Here is a 19,940-nt window from a genome sequence, read left to right as displayed (position 1 = left end):
CCATCTTGTCCCAATGAAGGGGAGCAAAAAATTAAGAAGCCTGTGTGAAGTTCACAGTTCAGTGGTACAAGCTCGCTCAAAGACTGAAACCTACTCATAAGACTATGGAACACTTCCCCTCCACCCAGACCTTACCACTGAAGGCCTAATTACAGCAGTTCCCTTTACCAAGTACATAATGCTCAGCTATGAAGAAAAAAGTACAAGACATACTAAAATAGAAAAATCAAAGTTTGAAGAGAAATAGTAAGGATCAGAACTAGACTAAGATAGTGCAGGCATGTGGGAATTATCAGACCAGGAGTTTAAAACAACTATGAATAAGATGCTAAGGCCTCCATTGGATAAAGTACAACATGCGAGAACAGATGGACAATGAAGGCAGAGAGGAACTTGTAACAAAGAACCAAAAAAAGAAAAATAAAAATACGACAAAGAGAGATGAAAAAACACTGTAAGAGAAAAGAGAAATGAAGAATGCCTTTGATGGGATTATTAGTAGACTGGATACAGCTGAGGAAAGATTCTCTGAGCTACAGGATATCTTAATGGAAACCACGGAAACTGAAAAGCAATGAGAAAAAGGACTGAAGAAAGAAAAAAAAACCAGAAGAAACAAAATATCCAAATATGTGGGACAACTGAAAAAGTTATAACACATGCCTAATGAGAATTCTAGTGGGAGAGGAAAGAAAGAAAGGAACAGAAGAAATATTTGAAACAGTAATGACAGTAGAACACCTTGCAGGAAATGTTAAAAAAAATTCTTTAGAGACAGGGCAAATGATAAAGGACAGAAACTCAGATCTATATAAAGAAAGGAAGAGAAACAGAGAAGAAATAAGTAAAGGTAAAATTTAAAAAGTTTATTTTTCTTATTATTAAGTGATCTATTAGCTAACAGTATGTTCAAAATAATAATGGTACCAGTGTAGTCAGTCATATGCTTATGTATATTTATATGTGCTTATGTATAAGTGAAATGAATGACAGCAATGATAAAAGGGTCAGAAGGAAAGAATAAGGATCATTTTATTATTTAAGGTACTCACTACTTGTGAATCATTACAGTGTTATTTAAAAGTGGACTTGGGTTAGCTGTAAATATATATTGCAACCACCAAAATAAAAGTAGAAACAAGTAAAATGAACATGATAAAGAAAAAGAAAAAATGAAATCATACAAAATGCTCAATTAAAAACACAAAAGACAGAAAACGAGTGGAAGACAAAAATAGGAATAAATAACAAAGGTGGCAAACAGAAAAATACTAACAAATATGTTAGACATTAATCCAACTATGTCAATAATCACTATGAATATCAGTGGTTTAAATGCACAAATTAAAAGACAGATAGAGTGTATCAAGAAACAAGACCCAACTATATGTTGTCTATAAATAACCCACTTTAATATAAATTCACATAAGGATTAAAAGTAAATAGATGGAATAAAATATAACACGCTAGCATTAATCCAAAAAAGCAGGAGAATCTGTGTTAATTTTAGACAAACCACACTTCCAAGCAAGGAAAGTTATCAGGGTTAAAGAAGGGCATTACAAAATGATAAGTCATTTCTCCAAGAAGACATAACAATTTTTAATATTTATGCACCCAACAACAGAGTGTAAAAATACATGAGGTAAAAACTAATAGAACTGCAAAGAGAAACAGATGACTCCACTATACAGTGGATTCAAAGACTTCAACATCCTCTATCAGAAATGGAGAGATTCAGCAAATGGAAAATGAGTAAGGGCATAGTTGAACTCAACAATACCATCGATCAACTAGATATAATGGACATCTATAGACTACTTCATACAACAATAGCAGAATATATTTTTGTCAAGCTCATATGGAACATTAACCACAATTATAGACCATGAAACACCCGCTGGCAAATTTAGAACTCTAGAAATCATACAATGTCTGCTCTCAGACCACAATGGAATTAAATTAGAAATCAGTAACAGAAAGATAAATGAAAAATCCCACAATATATAGAGATTAAACAACACACTTATTTGACATGTGTCAAAGAAGAAATGTCTAGAGAAATTAAAAACTATTTTTAACCAAATGAAAATGAAAACACAACTTATCCAAATCCACGGGTTGCAGTGAAATCAATACCAAGTGCATATATTAGAAAAGAAGTAATATCTTAAGTTTCCACCTTAGAAAACTGGAAAAAGAGCAAATTAAATCCACAGTAAGCAGAAGAAAAGAAATAATAATGAACACAAGCAAATCTTGGAAGAATGGACATCTTGAGTCTTCCTGTCCATGAACATAAAACACTTCTCCACTTATTTAGTTCTTCTTTGATTTCAAATTTTTTAATGAATGAATTAAAATATATAAGCTTAAATGAATCAGATGTAGACAGATGCAGTAGAAAATCAGATTGAATAATACAGAGTAGGGAAAAATTTTAGAGAACTCAAAAATCAGGCAAATGAATGGTGAATCTGAACTTGAGTTAGGCCCTGACCTCTAATTTCAGTTAGCCCCTGACCTCTTATTTCCTAAAGTTACCTCAGTGCCCAGTGGTACATACTCATAATTTTCTATTACTTAGAAATTTGCAAAAAGTTACCTCATCAGGTACACATTATAAAGAGCACATTATTTCTCTCTGAACTTGGGTAATACTATGAATACAAGAACTGCTCCTTGAAGCCCAGACTATTTTGTTTTCATTTCTTTTGTCTTTTAAGAACTTATTATATTCCATACAGTAGGTATATAACAAATGTCTCCTAAAACTAAATATAAATCTGTCCAGAAGAGAACAGTTTATGAGTACCCTAATTGTTTTATCATGTGCGAGACTTCACAGAGTTGTCAGGACTCACGAGAACTGCACTTTCTTTATCTGCTTCTGTATTTGCCTTGCTTGAAACTTGCGTAGGCTTAAAATTCAATGCCGTATCCTCAGCCTTCTCAGTTTCAAAATTAATAGGACATTGGATGAAATCCAATGGGTTTAATTACACATGATACTAAAATACAGAACAACCTATACTTAGAATGTCAAATTATGGGTCAAAGATGAGATCATTTGCTGGTATGAAAAGTAAGAGACATTTAATCTCTGAGCAATTTCTCAAAGATGCTCACAGTTGTCCTACTTAACATAGTGTCTCAGCCACAGTGCAGCAAGCTCTACTTGCAGGGATGGAAATAGGACATTATTAAAGTGATATCTCCTTGATTCAATGGTAGAGTAGGAAACAGTACCTTATTTTTTTATCTCCCCTTACCGTTAAAATATCCATATAAATGTAATTGAGAAAAGAGCTCTAGAACCCTCATTAGACTCTAGGAATCACGATGTAAAGAAATAATAATTATAACATAGATTGGAACAAATTAAGAAACGGTGTCAATAGGTGATGCACAACTAACCTTCTAAATCAAAATAGGACCTGTAGAAAGAGTTGTAATGGAACACAGGCTCAACTTGCACCTCACAAAAGAAGAGCTGATTCATCCTAGTCCTTGAATAAAAAACCCTGCACTATTTTAAAAAAATATTTCTATACCAGTAGGAATCTTCTTCTTCTGGGCATCCATTTTCCTTCAATAGTTTGTGGTCTCAAAATCTAGGCTATTGCGGTTATTCGTACACACATATGCACACACAGAAGAACTGAGGTGACTTGGAAAATGTATGCAATAAAAAAATGAATAAATGTTAAATCTAAAATAAAAATAAAGTATATAATTAATGGAGGGGAGTGTGTATACTATATTCACAGAGTCATTTCTTACATTAAAGTTAAGCCACAATTTTGACTTTAATTATATAATCTCCAAAGCTAAAAAGGATTGAATATTTGTTAGCATGATTTGTCAGAATTTGAGAATACACAACAGATTTTCAGTGGAAGCAAATTTCTTTTGTCATTTCAATCTGGAAGTTTATTTCTATTTCTGTTTTGTGTGTGTGTGCATGTGTGTGTGTGGTCAAGTAAGGAGTTATATAGGTAACCATATAGTGGATACCGTCCTCGCCAACGTCCCTACAGTAAATGTAGTGGCAAATTTTAATGCCACTAAAAAGTCATCAAGCCAAGTAGGAGCCATAATATTACACAATAATGATAGTAATTTAATAACCAAGATGTTCAAAATCATTGTCTTTAATCTTCAAAACTCCTTTCACATCGGGAAAAAAAAATGTATTTCAAGAGTAAGCCAATTTCCAAGTGCCACTTAACTAGTAAATGACTAAACCAAAATCAGAAGCTGGGCAGTCTGACACCAATGTCCATGTTTTTATATGCAACATTATCTTTGCTTCACCAGAAGTAAGTCTGTAAAATATAAAGAGCAAAGGGTCCAGAGAGGACCAATAAGAGTTTTCTGCTATTCTGGCTTCATCTACTAATAAAACTAGAAAAAATTAAATATTGGAATAGATACATGTCTTTCAAATGATCCTGCATAAACCTCTGGCCTTAGTTTGTTGATCTCCTCATAGCTGGTATTCATTTCTCCTTTATATTTCCTCAATCATTCACTTCTATGGTCACACCCTCGATCTTAATATCACAAGAAAACGAACATCGCATCAACTCTCAACAGCAAACATACACTTTAAAACAGTATTCCATACTCTTCTCACTTGGTCAAATATCCTCACAATCCAATTACCCATCAATGTCGTAAACATATTTGACACTATCACTTTCTAACTATCCATCAATACCACTTGTTCCTGTTTGACCTAAATTTCATTGTCTACCATGACAATCACTTTATTGCCTATGCCCACATTTTTTCTTATCCCTTCTAGCGTTATTTTCTGATAAACGTCAAACCTGCATGAAACAGACTAAATGTTCTCTTTTATTTTAAGTGGCTTAAGACAAAGTAAAAATTATTTATTTTTAATATGACAGTCCACATAGTTCTTTATGATAGGTAGCTCTCTCTTGTGGGGCCCCTCTTCAAGAAGTTACACATGGATGCCAAGGAATTCCACCTTGCGATGCTACCACCTTCTGCATTTGGCCTCCACAGTCACCACAGAAGAGAAAGAGGGGAGAAAGGAAGAAAGAAAAAGATTGGTGTTGTTCCTAAAACCCACCCCACATTTGTATGTGTGTATTCCATTTAGATGGTATCTATTCTAAGTCTTCCCTGCTATCATATCAAAGATAAAGAACTCATCCTTCTGCCTCCATTATCGTTATTCATTTCATCCAGAAAAGGATCCTCAGAAATAGCAGGCAACATATGAGAGAAAACAGAAAAATATGGTTACATGGAAAGCAAGAGCAGAAAGTGCTTTAAGAAAGACAAAAATCAACTATGTCAACTGATGCTGAGAAGACTGAGTAAAACAGATCTTTCCCATGCTCCAACCTGTATTGCAAGGGCAAAGAGTCCTTTCCTCAGATTCCTGTTTGGCTAAGGTACTAGATACAATTTAGTTTCTGCCATTGAGATGCATCCATGAAAGATTTGAAAGGTAGGGGTAAAATAGAAGTAATCCTTCTACAGCTCTTAAACAAGTTCTAAAAGACATGAGTGGGTGTAGGAGGTAGACCTCATGTTCCAGTATCTAGTTTCAGTGTCATAAATGAAGGCTAATTGTGGAGGTAGCAACACTGATGACAGTAGTGGCAGCTTCCTGACTTCTAGATTAAATGATTTGGTCTTTAAATCAAAGGTTTAGTGATGTTTACAACTCTTCTTAACCAAACAATTCTAATACCGTTTGACACCAAATTCCCCAAATTAAACCCCTCTCTGTTTAAAACACCTAGAATTTTGCCTGAGAGAGTATTCGGTAACTAGAGAGGTTGCAGGAAACTGACTCAACTAAATAGTTGACTTATTTAGCTTGGTTGTTTTGGAAGTTGGAAAATGGGATACCATTAGTCCACAGATGTGTGCTGAAACAGTTCCGTAAATTATTATCCTCTAAATCCCTGGAATGAAATGCTCATTGAAGGCAACCTCTGGCAGACAGGCTGGCTGCTGTGACAGGCTGTTATGACAAGACTGAGTAATACAAATAATGCAGCCGGCTATTCTGATGGCAGTAGGAAGTTTTAATTTAAAAAAAAAAAGGTAAGTTCAAGGTTTTAAGTTCTCAGCTTAAGTAATAATGAAGAACAAGAAAGTTCCCATGTTTATCCTAAAGGTATCTCATATCTCTTGCGGATGCAAGGTTGTGTTGCTGAAATTGAAAAGCAGAGCAGAAATTTCTTCTACAGGTTGCTAAATTATAACATAAACGGATTTATCAGCCCCCCAGATCTCATAAAATTTACGAGATTGATTAAGTCTCCAAAAAGTGGAATGGGGCATTTGGATGAATTATGATGAGTCTATGGATTTTAACTCACAAATAACAAAAAAATCTCTTGAAGAGCAGAAAAAGTGCCTTTTCTCCTGTCTAGTGACAGAAGTCCTGCCTTGCCTGGTGATTTGCAGTAACCTCACCTGAGGCAGTTACCTTGCATGTAGATAGCAGTTGTCCTATCCTCCACCCCTATCATCCCACATGTCTTTGGGGTTCTAAATGGATTAAGATCACAAAGTAGCAAGTATAAATTCTGTTCTGGGAGAAAACAGTTTATACCATAAGAATTAAATGATATTGCTGATTTATACAGACAGATACCTGGGTATTATATGAAGAAATAGTTTCAATGAGTTTCATTAATTGAGACAATATAAATATTAACAAAAAGTGAAATCCTTCTCCAAATAATGATTCATAAACAATGTATCTGTGGCTTTTACAATAACAAATCAATCTCTGTGATAGTTAAGACTTTCCAGCCATATGTTAAACTCTATAAAGGAAAATTCTAGGAGAAAATCATATAACATATTTAAATCTGTAATTTTAAATAAGATATCATGAATACATAAAATAAAGGGGCTTTCATTTCTGAAATTGTTGATACCAATAGAAAATTACATAGAAGCTAAAAATTATCAAAGAACATAACCATATATGCTAATTCAGAATTAAAACAGTTAATTCAATAAGCACATTGTGTGCAATGGTTCTCTACATTTTGTATGTTACAGTTTATTTTGAGAATGCTATATGATACTGGAAGTAGGGGAAAAGTAAAATGGTACATGCAGTATTTACATACAGTTTTGGGTGCCTTACAAAATTCCTTCATCCCAATAATGGAACCCCTATGATGATACACATCTTGGGGTAAGAAACCCTGTTAAGACAATCTAAATTATTTCCTTGGATTAAGAAGTCATATCATCAGAGAACAGAGTATCAATTTGTCCTAATTTTGCAACCTACCCAATAGAATTTCCATTACTGCATTTTACATATATGTGTGTGTGTGTGTGTGTGTGTGTGTGTGTGTGTGAATTTAGGATATACACACATACTCAGTGATAGAAACTGTAGGTTTAGAGATACCATTAGCTAAAACATCCTTGATGGAAGTCATGAGGGAATTTCCTATCAGATCTTGATATCAAGAAAAGCTGTACTAGGGCTTCCCTGGTGGCGCAGTGGTTGAGAGTCTGCCTGCCGATGCAAGGGACACGGGTTTGTGCCCTGGTCCGGGAGGATCCCACATGCCGCGGAGCGGCTGGGCCCGTAAGCCATGGCCGCTGAGCCTGCGCGTCCGGAGCCTGTGCTCCGCAACGGGAGAGGCCACAACAGTGAGAGGCCCGCGTACCGCAAAAAAAAAAAAAAAAAAAAAAAGAAAAAGAAAAGCTGTACTAAACTGATTGTTAAATGGTTTTTAACCCAACAAACAAAAATTTTATATATTTTCTTTTGCTGTGACAGAGTCATTCCGAGATCCATCTGTAGCAAGTATACAAAATGGTCCACATTTACATATTTTAATTGGGTTTTCATTTCCACTTTAATCTAAAATTTTGCTTTATCCTTTATTATATACACTTTGTGAGAAATTTTAAACACTTAGGAAACAAGATAAGGGATATAAACCTATAAATAAATCTAAAATCATTTATTGTGTTTCAAATCACAGAGAAATACCTTCAAAAATATATTTACTCTGGATATCTTGTTTAGATGTACATTCCAGAGTACATATGGAATGGCTGTCATAGCATATTATTTGTAGTACAAATTAAGGATCATAAACATTTTATCACAAGTATGTTTTCTTAATATTCAATCTAAAGGAGCAAATTAAACAAAATTTATATTCTTTACTGCATTATATAAATGAGACCATGTCTCCCATTTGACATTTGGCCAAAATAGTGTAGCATAGCCAAATCTGTCCTGTACCTTGATCTTTGCCACTGGTCAAAAATAAAATACCTTTATAGATGTCATAAATGCTTCAAGTACATTATTTTTAAAAAATTAGCCACAGCCCTTTCTGACACTGACCCTCACCTCACTCACGCAGCTTATTTCTGGCAGTGACTACAAATTATGAGATCAGTACTACAAAACTCTCAGTTTTTATTGTATTTTTCCTTTATTCCATTACTTCTATTTTAGGAAATATGGTTCTAAGTTCCATATTTTCAGTAAGATTCTGAACTTTATATGTGATGACAGCTAAAACTTTAACTGAGAATTATTTCCAAATACCAATGCAGCCTAAATTCTTCAATTTGTAATGATAAATAGTCATGTCTTCTCCCACTTAAGATGATTCTAAATTTTTTTATTGTTTTCATCTTTTCACCAATATAGTCATATGTCCATGCATTTAATCATTCATTCTTTTATTCAATAAAATAAAATACATAGCTTGAAAGAATACTGGTAGTCTGACAATCCAGTAATCAGGTAATTATATTGTTGCATGATAAGCATTATTACAGATCATTAGTCATCTTTGAATTTAAGTTAATATTAATTCTCAAAGTATAATTATTTTATCTTGGGGCATATCTAATATTTCATTTCCTTTGATGGTTAATATTCACTTGCTCTAAGTAAATAGTGTCAGGTAGCCAGTTTTCGGTCATTGGTTGCATTCATTGTCAAGCTCAATCAGTTTTAAATCACTGAAACATATATATAATTCACAACTAGTGACTACTTTTGTCATGTATACTATCCCTATCTGGAATCTTTTTACTATTACCAAACATGTAAAGTTTTCAACACAATGTATATATTTCTCTTCTATTGTTTTTCAATCATAAATAAATAAGATTTGATTTCATGAAAATCAAAACAACTTTTATTTTTAAAAATCAATTCTAAGGTATTAATATAAGATTTTAATATATTAATATCTTAATATATTAATACAATTATGATTTATATTAGTGCATGAGATGCTTTATAAATATATTTGATCTCTTTATAAGGTATTCTTATTAAACTTACATTACTTGCTAAGTTCACCCATTTCCTAATTAGAACTGCAAGTCCAAGATCAATAGCAAACGCAGTGGAAAATAAACTAGATGGCAATATTTCACTCTTAACAAAACAACTTGTTTTTAACTTCATATCTGGTACATCGTGGCTACAATTCAAACTCTATATATTTGGTGGTCAATACTATGTCTACACTCTTTCTCAGGTTAAGCATATCATCCAAAAGGAGCTCTGTATTGTAACATGTGACAGTGGTTACTCATCAGAAATCATGGTACTTGGAATCATCAAATAAATAGAAGGATTAAATAGATCATTCTTAGTTTAGTATTCTGGAAGATTGTAATATCTTTCTGAAGCCAGCGAGGCTCATCAGAGGCCTGAAAGCGGCTCACAAAGAAGCACCAAAGATCTTTGGACAAGACTTCTATAGATCACAGAAATTCCTCTTCTCTTTTCCAAAACCATCCCCAGTCTTAGCCCACTTTGCCTTGTATTCATATAAATTGCATGAAGGGACAGGATAGTATGGTGTAGAGGGTTGTTTGTTTGTCCATTTCCTTTTTTGGAGTGTGCATACTCAATTGAGTTAATTATTCTTATCCCATAATTGATTTAAATAATGATCATGTACTTTTCTTTTATTAAATGATTCTCCTCTTTTTGTTCTCTTCTAAGCCTCCACTCCCACAAAAGCACTTTTTAGTGCTAGTAATATAGATCCTTCCCATCTATCATTCAAGGATATTTTGAATAGTGTTATATCCTTGAAACCATATTGTCGTATTGCTGGTGGGTGTTCATTTAAGCTGAACTGTGCTTCTAATATCACTCCACTTTTTCCTATTGTTATATAGTGATAGTCATTGTATACCCTGCAATTCTTGCTATCACCCAAGTGTGGATATGAAAATCCCACTACCTGTTCTCTTATGAGGTACACGATCTTGAAAGAATAGACCCAGAAAAGACAATGTTAGATCACAGGCACTACATACTGCCAAACTGCCCTACAGTATTTATACCACCAACAGCCACGCACTTGAGATCTCATTTTGCCATATCCTCACTAGGCTTAGATATTATGTGAGTTTCTAATTTTTGTCATTCTGGAGAATTCAAAGTGTTCTTTAACTTACATTTCCCTGATGAATAGCAAGAATAAACAGCTCTTCAAATGCTTACTGGTCTTTCTGATTTCCACCTCTGTGAATTACTATTCATTTTCTAAGTTCTCTCTTCTCTTGAATACCCTATTGCTAAAAGAGTTCCTTAAATATTCTTGATATCTCTACATCTCATACCTTATTTTGTTACTGAAGTATATTCTTCCTATCACCCGTCTTTGTACTTCTCTCTGGTTACCTTTGTTAAACAAAAGTCCTTAATTTCAATGCAATCCCCTTTTTAGTAGGGTCAGATTACAATCAAAAAGTCTAAGAGGTCTCAGTACCTAAGTCTCATTTCAGAAGTATAAATGGTCCTTGTTTTAAAAATCATCCTGGGCACATCCTTGAATCTCCCCTTATGTTCAACATCAACAGAGCAGATGAATTCCAAAACATGTAATTCCTATTTATCAACTTGAAGGAAAGTGAATATTAATCTAGATAAATGGATGAGTTATCATCTCATTGCATTATTAACAGGAAAGGTGTGGGTAGCTATAAGCATGCTTGATGCAGAGTGACAGGCCTCTAATACAACACAATTGGCAGAAAAACAAAGGGGAAATTTTACTTGACTTTAAAACCTGTTTTGAAACAGGAAGTTCCAGATTACCTCCTTAAATTTCAAAAAATCTTGTGTGTGTGTATGTGTATGTGTGCGTGTGAGTGTGTGTGTATGTATGTGTGTGGTTGCTATTTTTGCTTTTATTTTTTTTTAATGTATGAAAGCTATGATGAATATTATTGATATTTTGTACTCTGGGCATAATTAAACCGATGTTTTCTTTAATATCCTGACCAATGGAAAGGAACTTAATTTTTTAGTTTTCTTTCAAATTAGGTGAAAATAATTTTGAAATATATGAGACATATCTTTGTCTTAAAGGGCCCAACAACTGGCTCCTTTGTTTAGTGTGTTTCAGGATTGTCACTATGAACCCCACGTATTTTACTTGGCTGACACACTACTTTGTCTGAAGAGGTTACTGAGGGATGCCTTGACATACAATAAATAACTACAGATTTCTGATTTTTTATTTAATATACCAGATAATCATAAGTTTTCTGCCTCTCTTCCCACTGTCAGACTGAGAGCAATCATTTTTTTCTGTTTTAGTTTCCTGATCTGTAAAATAAAGATTATAATAGTAGCTACCTCATAGTGGATTTGTGAACAGTTGATCAATTTATACACAAAGTATTTGTAGGGATTGGCCCATAATAAGCACTATCACTATATCAGCTGTAAGCTATATTGTTATTATTAATGATAATTTTTGTGTGTAGTATGCCTCTATATATCAATATCCTCTTTAATAAAATTTTCTGTGGACTAATAAAATAGCCAACATTGTTAGCATTGTGTGTAAAATTATACCAAATCACCTCTAGATGGTTTATGCAGACTGTGTAACAGTATGATGTCAGTCAAAATGTATATACATAATATGTATGTGTGTGTGTATAGATATAAAATCCCATTGAGAGGTGACTATTATATTTATCTTTATCTCACAGATAAGGAGACTAAGGCAGAAAGAAGTACTTGCTCAGTCTAGCAGTGGGGAGAGATGCAGAAAAACGATAGCTATCAGGTATATGAACTCAGTAATGGTTTGCTGTCATTTATACCTACTCACCCACCCACACTTAAAAAAAAAAAATTTAATTTTAGTGTTATGTTCTAGGTTGTGTTCTGTACCTTTGTGAAAGCTGAGTGAGAATCTCCCTGATAAGTGAGGTATTAAAATAAAGGTTAATTATGCTTTTTGTATGTTTAATACTAAAGCAACTACATAGAAACAATGCTACTGAGATTTAACCAGCCCCAAAGAATTTCAGCTCCAATAGTTTCCATCTCACTTATCCAATCTGTTCTACCACCCAAATATTTGATTACCCATGTATGATCTAATAAATTCTAAACATTTACTTTCTTACCTATTACAGGTAATGAGAAATGAGAAATCAATTAATTTCTCCTCTTGTCAGTACAATGCCATTTTAGTGATGCCCCTTTGGAAAGAGAACATTTCAAGAGCATGGAATTTAGGGAGCTATACAATAGAGTCTTGATAGTACAGTGAAACTGTATAATAAAACCATAAAATCTTCAATGAACCAATATGTAATAAAGTTTTCACTCTGATCTTATTAGCAAACCTGTTTGAGCCCTGAGAACCTGAAATGATAGGAGGACATTCTGAGGATATTGAACAAAGGAGAATTTGGAAGACACAGTCCATACATTTATCCGCCATACATTGAATGGCATGTTTCCAGTCATAGAGAATATATTTTTAGAAACCCTACATATTGGTAAAACTAATCAGTGACACCAGCTGACAAGAAAGTAAATCCTGAGCTTAAGGGTTCTCTTTATTCTTAAATCAGTTCATTGTGTTCAGATATCACTGACTATATGCTCAATAAGATTAAGTACTTTTATAAAATGTCTAAAGGAAAACTATAGTCTGTCTGAGAACAGAGGTTCTGAGAAATGTATATGGTTGTTATCTCCTTTTAAAGATGAAACAAGAAACCTATGAGCCATTTACCATCAGCCACTTTCCAGACAGCTGTTGTCCCAACAATATTAGGGCATCGAACAGGGCTCTAATCTCAGCTGGAGCTATGTTTTGGTATCTGGGCTGAAATAAAACATTCAAGTGTTATGAAGCTCTGTTTCCTTAAATGATATAGTCAACTTTACTCTCCCTGTTATACCTGGCAGATGGGATGATTCTAAGGTATGCAGGCTACATCAAGTGTGTGTATGTTTAATCACATAGAAGAGGAAGATGAAGGACTCTCTCATCCACATATCGCACACAATATAACCAAAACAAATAGCTCCGTGAATGATTTCCCCATACCCTCATCAAAAGACATGGGGGAGAACTATCTAAAATTCTATTCTACCACATAAGGGGTTAAGAAGAAAATGTTAAGACAGTGAATGTTACAAGAAATAAGAAAACCCCAAGATTAAAATAATATAGCATACTAATTCCCCAAATTCCAGTACAGAGCTTACTAAAGAAAAGACACCTTATCTTGAGAGATTTTAATGTAGTGGGTCTTAATGGTAATTCTGGTATAGGTAGTTTAAGGGTAACCTTATCCAAAACATTTGTCTAGACAATGTCTATTATTGTGTCATTATGCCTAGGAGCATTGCTGTACTTGAAAATGTATGAAGCCAAGTATATAGTTTTCTTTTAGTTTATGCTTCAAATAAGGCAATACTCATTGAGTTGAACATGAAGATTAATAACCTTAGGGAATTGTGGAAAGTGAAGGGGGTAGACGTATTCTAGCTGTATCATTCTAAAAAGTGATGGCCTTATAGAATTCTGAGCAAAACTACTGTAGCCTCATTTGGTAGATGCCTTGGCTTCCCCCATGTCAGAGTCATTCAGCCAAGCTCTGACCTCAGCTGCAGCTCAGACTGTCAATGTTTGCTGGTGGCATTTCTACCTGTCAAGGATGCTTAGATGAACCTTCCACTTTCTATTAGGCATCTTCTCCAAGGTAATGGGAACTCCCTTAATCCATGTGTAAATACAGTCCAGAAGTGTGGGTTAAAGCTCCCATGACAATCCTCACCCCATGCTCCTGGCAGCTCTTCTCTCAGCTGGTCTCTTGTAAGAGGAGTCCTCCATACTTCTCAGGAGATCCTGGAGAATCAATCCTGGGGAATTGACAGTGATTACCTCAAAAAACACACCTGGATATTGACCTTTGATCCTTCCCTGTCCAATTCTCCCCCCCTCCCTAATTCCTACTTCCTAGTGTAGCCAAGATCTTGTCTCAGTCTCTGGGATTCAGAAGAACCCAAACTAAGATATTTCCCTAAACCTCCCTTCTGACTTCTGCCTCAGGTTATCCATGCAGGAGCAGTTCTCAGCAATCCATGTCCTTATACTATTATACTTTCTGGGCCCAAAGTGATTATCTATAATATAGTTGAAACAGTTTTCCATTCACAAGTTATTTTTAAAATAGCATTTAAGGCAAGAACACCAGAATCACAACTAATTGCTGAACAATCATCGACAGGAAGACACTGGAACTCACCAAAAAAGATACTGCACATCCAAAGATAAAGGAGTAGACACAATGAGATGGTAGGAGGGATGCAATCACAATACAATCAAGTCCCATAACTGCTGGGTGGGTGACTCACAAACTGGAGAAAACTTATACCACAGAAGTCCACCCACTGGTGTGAAGGTTCTAAGCCCCACATCAGGCTTCCAAACCTGGGGATCTGGCAACAGGAGGAGGAATTCCTAGAGAATCAGACTATGAAGGCTAGCAGGATTTGATTGCAGGACTTCAACAGGCTGGGGGAAACAGAGACTCTACTCTTGGAGGGTACACACAAAGTAGTATGTGCATCAGGACCCAGGGGGAGGAGAAGTGACCCCAGGGGAGACTGAACCAGACCTACTTGCTAGTGTTGGATGGTCTCCTGCAGAGGTGGAGGGTGACTCTGTCTCACCATGAGGACAAGGACACTGGCAGCAGAAGTTCTGGGAAGTACTCCTTGGCGTGAGCCCTCCCAGAGTCCGCCATTAGGCCCACCAAAGAGCTCGGGTAGGCTCCAGTGTTGGGTCGCCTCAGGCCAAACAACCAACAGGGAGGGAACCCAGCCTCACCCATCAGCAGTCAAGAGGATTAAAGTTTTACTTTTGAGCTCTTTTTTGAGCTCTGCCAAACAGAGCAACAGCCAGCTCTACCCACCACCAGTCCCTTCCATCAGGAACCTTGCACAAGCCTCTTAGAAAGCCTCATCCACCAGAGGGCAGAGAGCAGAAGCAAGAAGAACTACAATCCTGCAGCTGGGGGAACAAAAACCACATTCACAGAAAAATAGACAAGATGAAAAGGCAGAGGGCTATGTACCAGATGAAGGAAAAAGATAAAACCCCCAAAAATCAACTAAATGAAGTGGAGATAGGCAACCTTCCAGAAAAATAATTCAAAATAATGATAGCGAAGTTGATCCAGGACCTTGGAAAAGGAATGGAGGCAAAGATGGAGAAGATGCAAGAAATGTTTAACAAAGACCAAGAAGAATTAAAGAACAAACAAACAGAGATGAACAATACAATAACTGAAATGAAAACTACACTAGAAGGAATCAATAGCAGAATAACTGAGGCAGAAGAATGGATAAGTGACCTGGAAGACATAATAGTGGAATTCACTGCTGTGGAACAGAATAAAGAAAAAAGAATGAAAAGAAATGAGGACAGCCTAAGAGACCCCTGGGACAATATTAAATGCAACAACATTCACATTATAGGGGTCCCAGAAGGAGGAGAGAGAGAGAAAAGACCTGAGAAAATATTTGAAGAGATTATAGTCGAAAACGCCCCTAACATGGGAAAGGAGATATCCACCCAAGTCCAGGAAGTGCAGAGAGTCCCATACAGGATAAACCCAAGGAGAAACACACCGAGACACATAGTAATAAAATTGGCAGAAATTAAGACAAACAAAAATTATTGAAAGCAGCAAGGGAAAAATGACAAATAATATACAAGGGAACTCCCATAAAGTTAACAGCTGATTTCTCAGCAGAAACTCTACAAGCCAGAAGGGAGTGGCATGATATACTTAAAGTGATGAAAAGGAAGAATATACAACCAAGATTTCTCTACTGGCAAGGATCCCATCCAGATTCCATGGAGAAATCAAAAGATTTACAGACAAGAAAAAGCGAAGAGAATTCAGCACCACCAGACCAGCTCTATAAAAAATGCTAAAAGAACTTCTCTAAGTGGGAAACACAAGAGAAGAAAAGGAGCTACAAAAACAAACCCAAAACAATTAACACAATGGTCATAGGAACATACATATCAATAATTACCTTAAACGTGAATGGATTAAATGTTCCAACCAAGAGACACAGGCTTGCTGAATAGACACAAAAACAAGATCCATATATAAGCTGTCTATAAGAGACCCAGTTTAGACCTAGGGACACATACAGACTGATAGTGAGGGGGTGCAAAAAGATATTCCATGCAAATGGAAATCAAAAGAAAGCTGGAGTAGCAATACTCATATCAGATAAAATAGACTTTAAAATAAAGAATGTTACAAGATACAAGGAAGGACACTACATAATGATCAAGGGATCAATCCAAGAAGAAGATATAACAATTATAAATATATATGCACCCAACATAGAAGCACCTCAATACATAAGGCAACTGCTAACAGCTGTAAAAGAGGAAATCGACAGAAAACAATAATAGCGGGGGACTTTAACACCTCACTGACAACAATGGACAGATCATCCAAACAGAAAATTAAACAAGGAAACACAAGCTTTAAATGACACAATAGACCAGATAGATTTAATGGATATTTATAGGACATTCCATCCAAAAACAGCAGATTACACTATCTTCTCAAGTGCGCATGGAACATTCTCCAGGATAGATCACATCTTGGGTCACAATTCAAGCCTCAGTAAATTTAAGAACATTGAAATCATATCAAGCATCTTTTCTGACCACAACGCTATGAGATTAGAAATCAATTACAGGGGAAAAAAACATAAAAAACACAAACACTTGGAGGCTAAACAATATGTTACTAAATAACCAGAAGATCACTGAAGAAATAAAAGAGGAAATCAAAAAATACCTAGAGACAAATGACAATGAAAACACGATGATCCAAAACCTATGGGATGCAGCAAAAGCAGTTCTAAGAGGGAAGTTTATAGCTATACAAGTCAACCTCAAGAAACAAGAAAAATCTCAAATAAACAACCTAATCTTACACTTAAAGGAACTAGAGAAAGAAAAAAAAAAACAAAACCCAAAGGTAGCAGAAGGAAAGAAATCATAAAGATCAGAGCAGAAATAAATGAAGTAGAAACAAAGAAAACAATAGCAAAGATCAATAAAACTAAAAGCTGGTTCTTTGAGAAGATAAACAAAATTGATAAACCATTAGCCAGACTTACCAAGAAAAAGAGGGAGAGGACTCAAATCAATAAAATTAGAAATGAAAAAGGAGAAGCTACAACAGACACTGCAGAAATACAAAACATCCTAAGAGACTACTACAAGCAACTCTATGCCATTAAAATGGACAACCTGGAAGAAATGGACAAATTCTAGAAAGGTATAACATTCTAAGACTAAAGCAGGAAGAAATAGAATAGATGAAGCAAGAGTAATGAAATTGAAACTGTGATTAAAAATCTTCCAACAAACAAAAGTCCAGGACCAGATGGCTTCACAGGTGAATTCTATCAAACATTTAGAGAAGAGCTAACACCCATCCTTCTCAAACTCTTCTAAAAAGTTGCAGAGGAACTCATTCTATGAGGCCACCATCATCTTGATTCCAAAAGCAGACAAGGATATGACAAAAAAAGAGAACTACAGACCAACATCACTGATGAATATAGATGCAAAAATCCTCAACAAAATACTAGCAAACAGAATCCAACAACACATTAAAAGGATCATACACCATGGTCAAGTGGGATTTATCCCAGGGATGCAAGGATTCTTCAACATACGCAAATAAATCAAGGTAATACACCATATTAACAAATTGAAGAATAAAAACCATATGATCATCTCAATAGATGGAGAAAAAGCTTTTGACAAAATTCAACACCCATCTATGATAAAAACTCTCCAGAAAGTGGACATAGAGGGAACCTACCTCAATATAATAAAGGCCATATATGACAAACCCACAGCAAACATTATTCTCAATAGTGAAAAGCTGAAAGAATTTCCTCTAAGATCAGGAACAAGACAAGGATGTCCACTCTAACCACGATTATTCAACATAGTTTTGGAAGTCCTAGCCATGGCAATCAGAAAAGAAAAAGAAATAAAAGGAATACAAATTGGAAAAGAAGAAGTAAAACTGCCCCTGTTTGCAGATGACATAAAACTATACACAGAGAATCCTAAAGATGCCACCAGAAAACTACTAGAGCTAATCAATGAATTTGGGAAAGTTGCAGGGTACAAAATTAATACACAGAAATCTCTTGCACTCCTATATACTAATGATGAAAAATCTGAAAGAGAAATTAAGGAAACACTCCCATTTACCACTGCAACAGAAAGAATAAAATACCTAGGAATAAACCTACCTAGGGAGACAAAAGATCTGTATGCAGAAAACTATAAGACACTGATGAAAGAAATTAGAGATGATACCAACAGATAGAGAGATATACCATGTTCTTGGATTGGAAGAATCAATATTGTGAAAATGACTATACTACCCAAAGCAATCTACAGATTCAATGCAATCCCTATCAAATTACCAATGGCATTTTTTACAGAACTAGAACAAAAAATTGCATAATTTGTATGGAGACACAAAAGACCCCAAATAGCCAAAGCAGTCTTGAGGGAAAAAAGTGGAGCTGGAGAAATCAGACTCCCTGACTTCAGACTATACTACAAAGCTACAGTAATCAAGACAATATGGTACTGGCACAAAAACAGAATTATTGATCAATGGAACAAGATAGAAAACCCAGAGATAAACCCCCGCAACTATGGTCAACTAATCTATGACAAAGGAGGCAAGGATATACAATGGAGAAAAGACAGTCCCTTCAATAAGTGGTGCTGGGAAAAGTGGACAGCTACATGTAAAAAATGAAATTAGAACACTCCCTAACACCATACACAAAAATAAACTCAAAATGGATTAGAGACCTAAATGTAAGACTGGACACTATAAAACTCTTAGAGGAAAACAGGAAGAACACTCTTTCACATTAATCACAGCAAGATCTTTTTTGATCCACCTCCTAGAGTAATGACAATAAAAACAAAAATAAACAAATGGGACCTAATGAAACTTAAAAGCTTTTGCATAGCAAAAGTAACTGCAAACCAGACCAAAAGACAACCCACAGAATGGGAGAAAATATTTGCAGATGAATCAATGGACAAAGGATTAATCTCCAAAATATATAAATAACCCATGCAGCTCAATATTAAAAAAACAAACAACCCAATCCAAAAATGGGCAGAGACCTAAATAGACATTTCTCCAAATAAGACATACAGATGGCCAAGAAGCCCATGAAAAGCTGCTCAACATCACTAATTATTAGAGAAATGAAAATCAAATGAGCAGTACAATGAGTACTGCTAAACTAAAACTACCAACCTCACACCAGTTAGAATGGGCATCATCAGAAAATCTACAAACAACAAATGCTGGAGATGGTGTGGAAAAAGTGGAACCATCCTGCAGTGTTGGTGGGAATGTAAATTGATACAGCCACTAAGGAGAACCGTATGGAGGTTTCTTAAAAAACTAAAAATAGAATTACCATAGGACCCAGCATTCCCACTACTGGGCACATACTCAGAGAAAACCATAATTCAAAAAGACACATGCACCCCAATGTTCATTGCAGC

Source organism: Aethalodelphis obliquidens, unplaced genomic scaffold (genome assembly GCF_003676395.1).
Source record: "Aethalodelphis obliquidens isolate GAN/ISIS:26980383/991018 unplaced genomic scaffold, ASM367639v1 scaffold1, whole genome shotgun sequence".
NCBI lineage: Eukaryota > Metazoa > Chordata > Mammalia > Artiodactyla > Delphinidae > Aethalodelphis > Aethalodelphis obliquidens.
Note: the sequence above shows the minus strand (reverse complement) of the source record.